Here is a 14,938-nt window from a genome sequence, read left to right as displayed (position 1 = left end):
TCGTACGATCTCTTTGGGAATCGGTAGGATTTCACTGGTGGAGTCGACCCCTTCGTGTTTGCATGGCCATTGTGACAGTTGATGACGCAGCAGTAATAGGTGGATAGCAAAATCACGTCTTTCGGTTCGATGCCTAGCTCTTCGCTGTTTCAAGGTGTGTGCCGTTCAGTGTAGTCGGGGAGAAAACGCGTACTTTCTGCGACGCGGTTGTTACCAGTTATCTTGCCTCCTGCCCGATTACACTGAACCGCACACAACTTGAAGCAGCGAAGAGCTGAGCCTTGACGGTTCCTAGAACCGGACGTGCTGTAGCAGACGACGCGCCGTTTTGCTTTCCACCTATTCCCTCCTTTCTGTTGGGGCGACGTCGCGGAACGAGTAGCGTTTGACATGCAGCGCGCGCTTCGCAAGTGCATGGGAACCAAAGGGAGCGGAGCAGTTGTAACAGGCTACGGTTGTACGCTTTTTCCCGCAGAGGAATGGCAAGAGCTGGCGTCGGTGGGCAAACTTGAGCGGGTCCCCCTTATACCCCCTTCTTCTCGCGGCGCTTTCAACGCGAGGAGATTGTGCGGCAAGAGCTTCTCTCCCTGGAGCGGCCGTATTCTCATAGAGTTACGCGAGATCGGATACCAGAGAGTCAGCTGCCAGCCTCACTTCGTATAACATTACAATTTGTTGCTGTCGCATTCATTGCTTCGACCTTGCGGTGAAACTGGCTTTTTTTATGTCAAAATGGAACATGACTGACTGCACAATAATGAAATATTTAATTACATGCTTATTACAATTACTTACATAAGCTCACACAAAACAACAGATTACTTCGCTTTCTTTCTTGGAATATGATATTGAGTGCCGTGGAATTATGGTACGTGAATTTGACTCATTCGTAGACAATGCAGAATAATTCGTGCCTGAAAGGGATATGAAAAATAAATAATAGCGAGTTTTAGCTTGTAACGTATACTTCTTTACGTTACCGTTACCAGATTACGTTTACCGTTTTACCGGAACTCGAGTTTTAGTACAGTTCTTTAGCTGCCCAAACGTAAACCTTTACGTTTGCGCAAACCACTAAGTGGTGATGATAACAGCATTTAAACGACATTTAATTTAGATAATATTGAATTACGCTGCGGCAAAATCATAAGAGAGGTTTTTAGCGTGTGCAGTATCCCGGTATAAGCGAAGGTGTGTAGCAATACCAGGTTACCGGGCGATGGTGTCGACATCTTGTGACGTTTCGCGCAACCACAATCATGCACACGTTTGTTTTTGCTTAGTGTTCTCCAGGGGAAAAAATGATGAAAAAGGCAACTCATTCGTAATAATGCCGCTGCAAGGCATTTACATTGGGAGTAGAATGCCCGATGTTTCTGCAATAGCAATTTTGTGCTCGCCTGGTACACATTGGCCCCGCTAGATGGCGCCACCTATCCAGCATGTCAGCGTCTTTAGGCTTTTTACGTTTGCGGATTCGGTATTCTAGGTCGCTCTAGGCTCGGTAATCCGGCTGAAATAAGGCGATCGTAAGTGGCGCTCGCACTTCGGCTTATTTTGACTCGGCGGCTGGAGTCTACGCAAAGCGGATATCGCGAGTAGCCACGAACGAAGGGGGATTTGCGAGACAGGGCCGTAAACGTAAAGCCTATCCGGCGAGTAGTTTACGTTCCGTAAACCTTTACGTTCCGTAAAGGTTCGCGCATGCGCAGATTCCATCCGGTATCCGGTAACACGGTAACGTAAAGAAGTATACGTTACAAGCTAAAACTCCTTAATAGACTTCGATACGCAACGTTTGTCAACATCTTTTTATGGCGGTGTGAAACTAGGTTTCATGTTTTACTCGATGAGTGCCACCCTCTTCAACAAGTAGAGAATATTATTCAGTGAAGAGCAGTTACCATACTTGATTTACCATTTGCCATGTATGGCTACCATTCGGTACCATATGCGCTTCAGCGGACGACGCCATTATCCAGCGCACCTGCATAGCCTACGGCAAGAAAATTTTACCGTGCTCTTTATGTGGCACGAAAGCAGTATTAGCAATGCTACAGGGCTGGTAACACCACAGATTTCTCGTTGTTTGAATTCCGACAGCCCGTAAGCAGACGACGCGTCCACCTGGCGGTTGTCGGTCTGACGTAGCTCCAGGAACTGCGTTCCCGAGATGCTTCAGCTCTCTCTGGTTTCGGAGGTCATGATCTATGTATACTGCACGGATGAGAGCGAGGGCGTGAAGTAAACGGAAAAAGCGCACACTATCAACTGAAGGTTTATTCTTCACATACCATTTATGCATGACTAGAACAGGAAGTGACAGAGAACTAAAGTTAGGGGTTAAAAAAAAAAAACATAAAACTTAGACAGCCAATGCACGAGGCAAACGCAGACTCATTGGCGCGTGCGGTGCGCACCATTTGCCAGGAACTGTAGCTCTTTATCCAAAATAGCAAAAGACAGTTTGCTGACGCAGGTGTCTGGTTGCCGCACCATGTTCTCGGCTTTAGTGAACTCGCATGTACGGTCGTCTTTTTGCTTGTGCATTACAAGTGTGTTTTGAAACTGCGTATGGCAACTACCCCCGCTGACATGCTGTGCCAAGAAACCTTCATTGCCGTTGCGTACATTACGTGTGCGTTCACGCAAGCAGTCATTAAAGCATCTCCCACTATGTCCCAGTCTGCCCGATGTAACACGCGCCACATGATAGCGGAATCCTGTACACCACATTCATGTTACACCTTACAAACTTGGTTTTATGCCTGACTTTGCAAAAACCGTTTGGGCTTGTTGCCAGCGCATGTCATCGTGGCAAGTCGGGAGAGCTTCTACGGTGCTGAAAAAAACCACGTGCACGTCCACGCATTGGCTGCGAGGATGACACTTGTGCGTCACTGCCAGACAGCGATCATGTCGACATTTTTTTTTGCTGTGTCGTATTAGTAACTATTTTTTCAAGATTCTCGTCACTCATCCGCTCGCATTGCAAACGCCAAACTTTGCCCGGAGGCTCGTCCACACATATTGTCTTGCAATTGTAACTGGGAAAAAGGCTGCAGTAAGGGTGCCAGTTAGGGAACTTTCTAATGGTCGAACTTGTACCCAGGAAATGAAAACTGAAAGGACAAACAATGAACGCTGGTAGTGGCGAGCACAGTTGTCGGCCGTCAATATCGCTTATGAGAAAATTTAATGTGTATTAAAGGGGTACTGACACCTTTTTTCGAAGGCGAGTTTACTCTGCCATACATATCTCCTGTATGCAGAGATGGCTCTGAGCAACTGTGAAGCTCAGCAAATGCTGATAAGATATTTTAATTGGATATTAAAGTCAATTTTTCCGTGGCGCACCTACTGACATCGACACTAGCTTGACGTCAGGCTACAGTACAAATTCTGGTGACTTCACGCAGCAGTCTGGCTTGGTGTGATGACGTTAGGTACCGAAACTTCCAAGATGGCCGCTTGTACGTCATCAAAACTTCCAAAATGGCCGCTTGTGCGTGGAAACGTCACTATATATTGTGCGAGCATGTCACTAGAAGCTCATACCGTGTTGTGACGTCAGGGTACAGTAGGAACCGAAACTAGCTTTTAAAAGCATACTGTAATTACTTTTTCAGGGCGCACTCGCGCTTAGCACTACCTTTTCTGGGCTCTTGAGGGCTTGACTTTTCATTTGACGCAAAAAAAACAACTGAAAATAGTCGTGTCAGTACCCCTTTAAGAAACAGACTAATGTCTTTAGACATCAAGATCATTAGACTGTGTAATGCCAGCCTAATGCGCTTTCTAATGCACAGCTAATGAGTATAGTAGTAATTGGCCACCGTTAGTCTGTAGAGCTCTGACGGAGGAGTTTGTAATGCGCACCTGATGCATGAATTTCGATGACATAATGGCCATCATTAGATTATAGAGCTTTGATGCAGGAGTTTCTAATGCGCATCTGATGCACGTGTTTCTATAACATATTGGCCATCGCTAGTCTATAGAGTTCTGATGCAGGAGTTTGATGGATCCATGGTCTCTAATTACTTTCGAATGAGCGTTTGAATTACATCGAGATTGAAGACCGTAATGCAAGCATATACATTTCATGTCACACAAGGATATCGTTGCACAGTTAACAATTCGTTTCTCTGGCTCATTGATATCTTATTGCAATGCATTCTTAACCCTTCTCAATGCCTGTAAACTTCTCTTTTTATGCACTATTACTGACCTTCAGTATGTAGGCTATTTTTAAATCACCAATATCGGAGTGCGTTCAGTACACATGGTTGAAATGTAAGCTACAGCAGACAATTTTCAGCTATCACTAGCTATGTATAGTCGTTGTTCTGTACATATGACTATCTGCCTATGCCTATGAATAATGCTGGATGTGTGAGACACTGGGAAACATTGAGCGTTGCAATGCAATTAACAATCAATGATTTCAGCACAGGGGGGTAATATGTAGCTTGTTCATTGTTATATATTCTAGAAATGCGCCGGACTTGTCACCACAAACGAAATAAGACAAGAACACAAGTTCACTTACAAAAAAAAAAAAACAGTCTTCATTTTTCTGCTCGCATAAAGGACGAACTGCTCTTGAGTTGCACAGTGCTTCTGCTGAACTTGCGACATGTGTATCCTGCAAGGAAGAGTGGAATTTCAGCACTGGAATGAAGCATATTTGCACAATACTACCTTTCTATACTCTTTAGTGGAACATGTAAACAGATGCTGAAGTTTGTCAAATGTGAAATTGACTTTATGGTCGACACATGTTTACAAAACAGCACAGCAGTTCTTTCGATTCTGCAGCCTAGCTTTCACTTGACGCTGATTTGATCAAATACGCAAAGTGAATGCAAATGGTTAGTGAGATGAGACGCTATATGTCAACTGTGTAGATTGGTATGCTCAATGATCTCCAATTTTCTTTTTAAGATATGAGACATTGTGCCTGAAGATACATTGTACCTTTGTGAAAATTTGAACTGATATAAGGTATTTTTGCACACTTAGTTATTAAATAATTCATGCAGTTTTATGTCGAAAGGCACGATATGATTATGAGGCACGCCATGATGGGAACTGTGGAAATGTCAACCAAGTAAGGTTCTTTAATGTGCACCTCAACCCTATTTAGCAGTTCTCTAGCCCTTCTTTGTACACTTCAGGGCACACTGAATTTTCGCAATGAATCTGCACCAAATCATGTCGGAGAAGAAAGTATGAAAAATTAACTGCTACTTTCAAGGTCGAAATATTTCTACTTTTACAGTTGGCATTCATAGTTTCATAATGTGAGCGAGCATACAGTTTTTTTTCCCTTTACTCTTCCTTCCCTTACGGATGCCTGCGACTGCATTTCCGGGGTGTTCAGACTGCTCTTAAGTGCAGTGTCCTCATGGGAAAAGCGATGGCTTATAGTACAATTGCGAAACGTCTTGGTACGGTGTGCATGCGTGACTATTTATGGCGCTGCCGCTTCATTTTTGTTTCTGCTATTTCCTCGTAAAAATGATAGAAGTGCGACATTTTTCTAGAAGCTTTTTGAGAACATTGTAGAGCGTGGCAGCCCAATACAGGTGTTGTATAAATGCGAAAATTTTAGAAATGCTGCACTCTACTTGCATCTATACCCAGCTGCCGTGGCCGAGGTGAAATTCACGACCTCGAGGCACCTGACCCCACAGTCATGGGGTCGACAGGGCGCTAACATTATTACCCTCAAGCCCTGATAGAGAACGCACAAATATTGAAATGAATTTTCGCCATTGGCTGCATGGTAATAGAGCGCAGTAGCAATTCATAAAACACCCAGCTTATAGCAGTCACCATGGAGAAAGACACGTGACTGTATGAGAAATTTTACAAAGGTATACCTTATGTGTTAAGGAGAACAAAATATTTGTATTTAAGAACTAGTGTCACAGCGAGGTTGGATTTCACCGCACAATTTTAGGGCAGGGACACATGCTAGACTGATGTGCACTCACTGAAATATAAGAGATAGGTTAACGGCATCAAAGTTAAAGGTCAAAGTATAGTTATGAAAAGTGAAATTGCAGTTTTGCCTTGAGAGCACATTTTCTCATATTTTTCTGAAGAACTGTGACCATCATCTATAGAAATTATGAAGGCATGCGGCACTGCCCAGAAATACAACTTTTGTACGCAGTCAAGATGGGAGTCGACAGATGGAAACACGGAGTGGGATAGGTGGAACAAGCAGGAGAAAGCGCCTCAGACAGGCTGGCCGACGTTTCGATAGGAGGACCTATCTTTGTCAAGGCGCCCTTGTCATCCTTTGCTTGTTAGCTTTAAAGGGACACTAAAGGCGAATAACAATTTATGTCAGAGTGAAAGCTCAGTGTATGACAACGTCTAAAACGGCAATATTATCAACAGCAGTGCCCTACTTACCGAGAAATTAAGCTAAATGTATCACATGATGAGCGCCACGAGTGGGACATTTTCGAAGTGATCCCGATGACGTATGAGAGTCTGCCTACAATAAATAACTATAGTAATCAAACTAGCAGCTATTAAAAAAGAACCTTCCGTGCATCAAAGCACGTAATAAAATGCTGTTTGTTCGTTTCCGTTTGATTCATAGAAAAAAGAACCTCTGTGGCGTTGCCATGCGTGGTTCAAAGGTTCCGTTTTCGCCGAACTGCGCTTCGCCCGGCGCCCTGCTTCGCTCACGCGGTCGTGTCTCAGTGGTAGTTCCGGGATCGCGCACTGCTGCGTGTGTTTTCCGCACTCGTGAAAATCGCTCTGACAGAAAGTTCGACAAAATGATGTATGCAACGACGCCGGCACTACGAGCCCTCAGCAGCATACCCCGTTCATCGGGGCTCAAGTCGCTGAATTGGAGCCCAGCGTCGCTCGTTGTCAAGTTCTCCGTCCACATCCATTGCGGCGACTGCGGCAAGCTTCGATGGCTTCGATGGCCGTTGCTGCTGCTGTGGGTCCCGCTACTTTCGCTCTGCTGCTACTAGTGTCGGCGGCCGCGCAGTAAAAGGCGGGCAACGTTGGGCACGGCAGCAGTGACGTATGAAAGCGGATTTCAGGCGGGTGATTTGAAGTGCGCTAACGCGATGCGGACTACTAAAACGTGATTTTATTTCAAAATAAGCACTTATTTGGCATGAAAGTAGCACTACGAGGTTTCTGGACCGCTGTTTAAACAATCAACGTCGACTTAATATTTGCCTTTAGTGTCCCTTGAAGGAGGTTAGTGTTGACGTCATGTCCAGTGGTGGCGCGTGTCGCAGACTGGAAATATTACATACAAATCACAGCGTTCAGGCGCACTGGAGCGAGTGCCTCTTTCGCAGGAACTTTTTGTTTGTTTGAACCTCTCCTATATAGGCTCTTTCCCTTGAGCTCGGTTTCCGAGAAGAGATGACACAGTAAATTTCTCGCAAACTTTGTTGGTAACCCATGGCAGTGAGCGTTCAGGTGCACTGGATCGAGTGCCTCTTTCGCGGGAACTTTGTTTGAACCTCTCCCATATCCCCTTCAGTCACGAATTATGATGCACTGTCTGCAAATGTGTCAAATTCGCATGGCATAATTTGAAGGCACTCCGTATTACATTCCAAGAAAGAAAATGAAGGAATGTGTTGTTGTGTGCGAGTATCAGTAATTAGGGTTAATTTGTATGTAACTAATTATCGCATTTTTCTGCCATCAGTCAGCTTCAATAATTGCATAAAAAGAATCAGCTATTAAGCCCGAAATGCATCCACAGCTTGATTTTTTGGTTATATTCGTTTCGAGCGGAGAAAAAAAAATCCTCTTGACGTTGGTCCTGGAACGCGGCACGCCGAACGATCGTCTAACATGGTGGTGTGTCCAGCAAAGTGACCCTCTGCAGCAATACACAGCAGAATGAAGTTAAGTGACCGCTAGTTGTCCACTCGGGAAGCCTGTTCGAATGTGCACATGGAGTTTCAGGCCATTTGAAGAAAGGCGCGGCGTGTGACGCGCCTCCAGAGTTCGCGTACATAGTTGTGTACGCTGTGACTGAAGGGGATATGGCTCTTTCCCTTGAGCTCAGTTTCCGAGAATAGATGACACAGCAGATTTCTCGCAAACTTTGTTGGTAGCCCAATGGCAGTGAGCGTTCAGGTGCACTGGATCGAGCGCCTCTTTCGCGGGAACTTTGTTTGAACCTGTCCCATAAAGGCTGTTTCCCTTGAGCTCAGTTTCCGAGAATAGGTGACACAGTGGATTTCTCGCAAACTTTGTTGGTAACCCATGTCAGTTTGTGTGTAGCCTGTCTAGCAGAGTCTTCTCGACAAGTATGCCGTCGCCGGTGTTGATCTGCATTAAACAGCACAAAGTTTAGGTTGGTATATCACCAGTTAAAGCTTGTGAGCTGCACACACAAGATATTGTTATAACAAAATAGGATATAACATAAATTTCGAATAGAAATGATTTTTCAAGAAATATCACATACTGGTATTGCCAGAGACTAAATAAAGGTAAGATAAAAAATTACGCTCCATTGAACATATTCCCTTATTCATCTAATTGATGGTGTTCTTATAGTACCCTACGAGACAATATTTTATGTTTCTTGGGAAATGTACTCATGCTGTGTACCACAGAAAGCTTGTTCTTTATATTGAGGTCCCAGAATTAGAATCATCCCTATCGAAAAATCTCGTACATACGAGTAATACCTGGGGCATGCATACGAGATTATTGGATACGCAACTCGTATACCGCATACGCAGATGCGGGACTGTAAACCTCGTATCTAAATACGAGCCGCGTGCACCCTCGTATGCAGATACGAGTCTCCTACGCCCCCGTATGCAGATACGGGTCACGCACCCCCCCCCCCTTATTATGCAGATATGCAGGCTGCACTGCTACACGGATGCATTGTATGCATTGGCCTACTAAACTAGGGCTTCATATACCATCCAAAACCTACAAATCGGGTCCTGTTCCAAGTTTTCCCTGTAACTATTTTGACAATGAAATAATTTTTGTGGTTTTATGAGCCCAAACCACTGTTCGATTACAAGGCATGCTCAGTGTGGGGCTCCAGATAAATGTTGTCTGCTTGGGGATGTTTATTGTTCACCTAAATCCAACTACGCAGCTGTTCGTGCATTCGCCACCATCTAAGTGTGGCCGTCATGACCTTAATTGCGACTATGTTCAGCTCTTTATTGTGCAGATATAAAAGCATCTTTGTAAAAATCATTTGCGGCATTCAACTGTCATACACTGGCCGGCACACTATGGCCTCCAAAGCTAGTCTTATATTTGATGCAAAACTAGAGAATGGGTGCTTGAATTGAAAAGAATAAGCAGAGATGGTTTGTATGGTGTAAAAAACGTGCATTTAATTTACATCAAGTCTACCGGTTATGAATTTACTTAATGTCTCTGAGCATGTGTGCAAGTTATCTGTTCAATTTTCCGCGTCTTGGCTCGAGCTCCTCTTTTGTGGCCCCATTTTTAGAAAGGTAAGCATCAAATGCTTCTGGAAAATTATTTGTCAGTGTGGTACATGAATTGCTAGAAGCATCAAAAAGCAAACATCAATGAATGTGAAAGATACTACCTACAGCGTCCAATTTATGAGGGCTCAATGCCGGCTTCTCGTTGGCGTTGCCCTCCTTGAGGTACCACCGACAAGGAGCCCCTGTGACGCTCCGACCTCTAAGTGCCGGCCCACACCAGCTTCGCAACTCCCTTGCAGAAGAGGGTGTCCCGGTGACGCCCCAGCAGCAGCTCCCACCTCCTTTTTTCCACCCAGACACTACTTCCCAGTTGTACCTGCAGTAAAACAAATATGTCTTTTAGATTACAATGCGTTGTTTATGGCTCAGCACGAGATTAATACATAAGTCGTCTGGACCCTGTGCACAATCTTGGTCTGCGTTTATCTAATGGCGCTTACAGAACATCCCCCGTGCAAAGTCATGTACGTAGACTGCAACAGGCCTCCTTCGTATGATCAAACCGCATTACTAACCCTGTCCTACGTCATTGCCACGTCCTAGGTCATTGCCACAAAGTGTAAGTCACGCTTACACTACCTAAACAAACCGGACTTAATCAAGCCACTTATCTTGCATTTTCAAGAGTACCGCCGCACGTATGTCATCTCTGAAGAGGGACTAAATGTCGCAAAGAAACCATCAAGACTGCCGCCATCGGATGACCTAGCGCAGCTCTGCGATTTGTCATTACGCCACCTAAAGAAAAAAGACACCCCATCAGAACACCTAATTCAAGAATTTCGTGCACTTCAGGATAAATATAGGGATTACGCCGAATTTTACACAGATGACTCGAAAACAGAAAAACCATGTGGGTATTGGGATCGTAACTGGGGGAAGGTGCTCTAAGTGTGAGAGTACCTCAGTGTATTTTCATTTTTACAGCCAAATTTTACTGCTTATTTGAAACAGTCCGGAAAATCATCGCAGGTAAACACAAGAAAGCAATCATATATACCGACTCGTTAAGTGCACTGAAAGCCCTGCATGTTAAGTCGGAGTGTGAGCCATTACTTGGCGACATTTTAAATATGGTGTTTCGAAATAGCAAAGACATTTCTATCCGTTTCTGCTGAGTGCCAAGCCATGTTGGTATACCGGGCAACGAAAAAGCAGATGAATACGCCTCTTTCGCAGTACACGAAGCACTAACAAAAATAAAAATCCCACTGAAAGACAGCCAAAGAACAATTTGTCAAGCACTGTTAGGAGAATGGCAGCAACAGTGGGACTCATGCACAAATAACAATCTCCATCTAGTAAAGCCTGTACTTGGAGAATGGAAAACCTGTCGTCACCAAGAACGCTTTGTTGAGGTCATTTGATGCAGACTGCGAATTGGGCACACACATCTGACACAAAACTTTCTACTAACAAAAGAACAACAACCAACATGTGAAAAATGCCAACAACCGTTAACACTCATACACATCCTGGTCTCATGCCCCTACTTTGAAACGCAGCAAAATAATACTTCAGCAAATTATACAAACAACACATACCTTTACATCCTGCTTTGCTTCTAGGAGATCATCCTCTAGCACCGTGGTCTGACTAAACTTTCTTAAAGAAGGTGACTTTTTAAGCAAGCTCTAAAACTGCATCATATCACTGCCCATTATTACCTTGTGACTGGCGCAACATAGCCTCAGCTGCTTTTGCGCCAGAAAAACCGAATTAACTAACTATTAATCTCGGCTACCCGAGTACTGAACGCGTGCCTAAGTCCCAAGCACACAGACGCTTTTGCAGTTCTCTCCATTTAAAACACCCTTACCAAAGCCTGCAATTGAGCCTGCATCGTCATGAGAAGCAGCGGAATGCCTTAGCCACAAAGCCGCTATCGTAAACAATCCCGAATGATTTACACATTTGCCCCAGTGGAAGACAAGCACGGCTTTAGAGACAGCCATTGTCCTCTTGCACGAGATACACATCTGCCCACATGCAGTTACACTAATTTCCTCACATTATTATAATCATTGCAATTCACCATCATCTCTTGTTTTTTACTATGGCATTAGCATGACAGCCTACAGTGTGAGTTTTTTTACATTTATTTTTTATCCTTGATACAAGAAGAGAAATTTTGTTTTGACTGCATTCTGTGTAACGAAGTTTGCAGTGATTTACAAAGTTGACTGGATGCATGGTGGATACCAGGAAATTCTTGTTCTGCAGAAGAGCGGGAAGGTGAGCACCTATGCCAACAAGCTGTGCTTCTCTCGAATGTTAATTTGCAAGCCACCACGGAACACTAAAGAGCTTGCAGTTTGCAGAAAAATTGAACACCACAGAGTAAACATAGGTCCGTGCAGTCTCCCTTTGAATTCTACATTACAATGGCTGCTGCTGAACAATTGTGATGGCAAAGCTAGATTCGAAGGACATCACAGCTGAAGAGCAGTTGCTCCAACTAGCCTTTATGGAGAGTCTACAAATTTATTCCTGCCATGGTGTATGAAAAACACAGTGTGAAGCAAATATCAATACCATGACAAAATGTTTTACATGTCAGGCCATCAGACTCCTACTATTCAGAGCAAGATTGCACAGTATGCTTTCATATTGCTAGCGAACTCGCACTGAGGACGACATATAGAGACAGGACAACCGCTAGTGTCTCTTTCAATGTCGTCTTTTGTGCTTGTTCGCTAGCAATATGGAAGCGTAGAATGAATACCAACTATCCCAGCTTAATGCAATAACAAGATTGCACAAAATAAAATACGGCTAATAAGCTGTGTGCTTTTTTTTCTTTGAAAACCAAATAGGTAAAAAGCAAGCTGCAATCTTCAGGTTCGCATGCCCATACACGTTTTTTTATGTCACACTTATGAGTAGTGATGCACGCCAATCAACGCATTTTCAAAAATTATAACCTAACACTCACCGAGTCTGTTGAGAAGGTCATCCTGCAGGCGATCATGCCGTGCCTGCAGCTCGTCTTTCTCTCTTAGAAGTGCCAGTCTGCGGCAGAGCGTTGCATTTTTTTTTTGCTCTTCAATGAGCAATTCTTTTGGTACGACGTCGTCATCGGCATCGTCATCGGAGCTGATGGCTCGTAGTGAAATCATTCCTGCCATTTTGCGCTAATGCGCAGCCTTCGCATATTGGGCAGTCTTTTTCACCGATGGCACCTGTGATAAAAAAGGACCCCTCTATCTTCTGAAATATAAAAAATAAAGATGCCGTATTTGCATTTTCCTCTTGCATGTTCTGAACATAAATCTCCATAGGAAAAGATACCATAAAGCACAATTAAGTATTTTCACTTAGTGGCACTAAGACATGAAGAGTGCCGGAGAAGAGACAGCTTGCAACGTGGAGTGCAAGGAAGTGCATTCGGCAGCTATCAGAATGACAACTTAGGCATGCCTGTAACTGTTTTATTGTTGCTAAGACTTGTGCAATAATATTTTGCTAGATGTCGATATTCAAGACTAAGTCTGCAGTTCACTTGCGAAAACCAGCTAGGAGCCAGGGGCCCTAACACCCTTATAGATGGGAGCAAGAAATTGAGCTAGGTAACTGTTTTCTTTTATCCTAAGGTCTGCCATGTGAAGCTGATTAGAATCCATGACAAGAATGCGCACATAAGACAAGGGCAGAAAACACTGTGTACCTGCTCCGTTCTTTTGTGTCAAATTTGTATCTAGTTCTTAGCAGAGACACTCCTGCTTTTCCTCAACGAGTGTCGGCAAGCAGCATGCTTTCCCTTCATTCTACCATATGCAAAGCCAAGATAGCATATCAGAATCACAAGATGAGGGTCGCCTACTTTTTACAGCGAAGCGTTTACGCTTTTCAATATGTTATGCATTCAAAAACTACCATCATCACGAAGGGCCTCTACCTTTCTAGCGCGCGCCATGCAATAACTCAGCCGGCACCCACAATTTTCATCCTCTTCTGCTTCACTCTCTACACTTCTAGGCCTACCGAAAAATCTCAAAAAGGAAGTGCCTGAAAGCTATGAATATCTTCAAGGTTTTGTCACGAACATCATGGGGCAGTGATACAAAATGTCTGATGAATCTGTATAAAAGCCTAATACGCACGCTCCTAGATTATGGAGCGATAATCTATTAATCTGCGACACCAAGCGCCTTGAAAATGCTTGTCCCTGTCCACCACTTAGGCATTCGTCTTTCTACGGGTGATTTCCGCACCAGCCCCGTAGAAAGCTTGTACGTCGTGTCGAACGAGTGGTCGCTGGACCTGCAGAGATCTTACATGTCCTTTCTATATTACCTCAAAGTGAACGCAGACAAAGAACACCCTTCACACTCCACAACTAATGATTTGTCCAGTCCTGCCCTGTTTTACAACCGTCCATCGGTGAGACAGCCTTACTCACTTCGCGTGAGGAGCCTAGCTGAAAAAACGTGTGCCGCTTCTTGAACACTGTTTGATGGCGCCTGTCGCACATCTCCCGCCGTGGCAGTGGCAGCTCATAGAATGTGATGTATCCTTCGAGGAAGTTACGAAACACGCGCCTATAGCACATATCCGTACATACTTCCTCGAACTACAACACAAATACATTTGCCCAGAATTCTTTACCGATGCCTCAAAGTCCAATACTTCTGTGTCTTACGCAGGTGTTGGTCCATCTCTTTCCGATGCCGGTGTTCTGCACCCGAATACGAGCATCTTCACAGCAGTGGCATACACGATACTTGCGGCCGTCAAGCACATTAAACTATTAAAACTTCGAAGTGCAGTAATACACACCGATTCCCTAAGCGTGGTAACAGCCCTCAAAACTCTGAAAAAAAAAACACAAAAACCCTGGCCTCGTCTCCCTATACTCACTTCTACACTCTTAAAAAAAAGGTTGTAATACTTACTAAGTTTCACTTACTAAGTGCTTGTCACATATGTTACTACCCTCTTAGTAACTGGAGTTAGTAACAAGAGGCTTAGTAACCGCTACTAAGCAAGAATGTTAGTAACGGATACTACCTTCTTAGTAGCAGGTGCGACCCTCTTAGTAACAGCTGCTACCCTCTTAGTAACAGAAGTTGCAGCATCTTAGTAACAGATACTACCCTCTTAGTAACAGATACTACCCTCTTAGTAACAGGTTCTACCCTCTTAGTAACTGAAGCAAGCAGCATGTTAGTAACAGGTACTACCCTCTTATAATTGAAGCAAGCAGTATCTTAGTAACAGATACTACCCTCTTTGTAACAGGTTCTACCCTCTTAGTAACTGCAGCAAGCAGTGTGTTAGTAACAGATACTACCCTCTTAGTAACTGAAGCAAGCAACATGTTAGTAACAGATACTACCCTCTTAGTAACTGAAGCAAGCAGCATTTTAGTAACAGATAGTACCCTCTTAGTAAATAAAGAAAGCAGCATGTTTGTAACAAATACTACCCACTTACTAAGT

At 44.0% G+C, this 14,938-nt stretch overlaps 1 long non-coding RNA gene across 1 annotated transcript; it reads right to left on the bottom strand.

Annotated features, from left to right (window-relative positions):
- Positions 1-4,560: 4,560 nt before the first annotated feature.
- LOC119402238 (uncharacterized) lies at positions 4,561-12,747 on the bottom strand. Its single transcript, XR_005185694.2, has 3 exons — positions 12,433-12,747; positions 9,599-9,813; positions 4,561-4,648 (listed from the first exon to the last, which is right to left on the bottom strand). It is a non-coding gene; the product is annotated as an uncharacterized LOC119402238 (long non-coding RNA).
- Between the last annotated feature and the right edge of the window lie 2,191 nt (positions 12,748-14,938).

The sequence above is a fragment of the Rhipicephalus sanguineus genome, chromosome 8, assembly GCF_013339695.2.
Source record: "Rhipicephalus sanguineus isolate Rsan-2018 chromosome 8, BIME_Rsan_1.4, whole genome shotgun sequence".
In the NCBI taxonomy this organism is placed as follows: Eukaryota; Metazoa; Arthropoda; class Arachnida; order Ixodida; family Ixodidae; genus Rhipicephalus; species Rhipicephalus sanguineus.
This window is presented reverse-complemented; position numbering and strand designations above follow the sequence as displayed.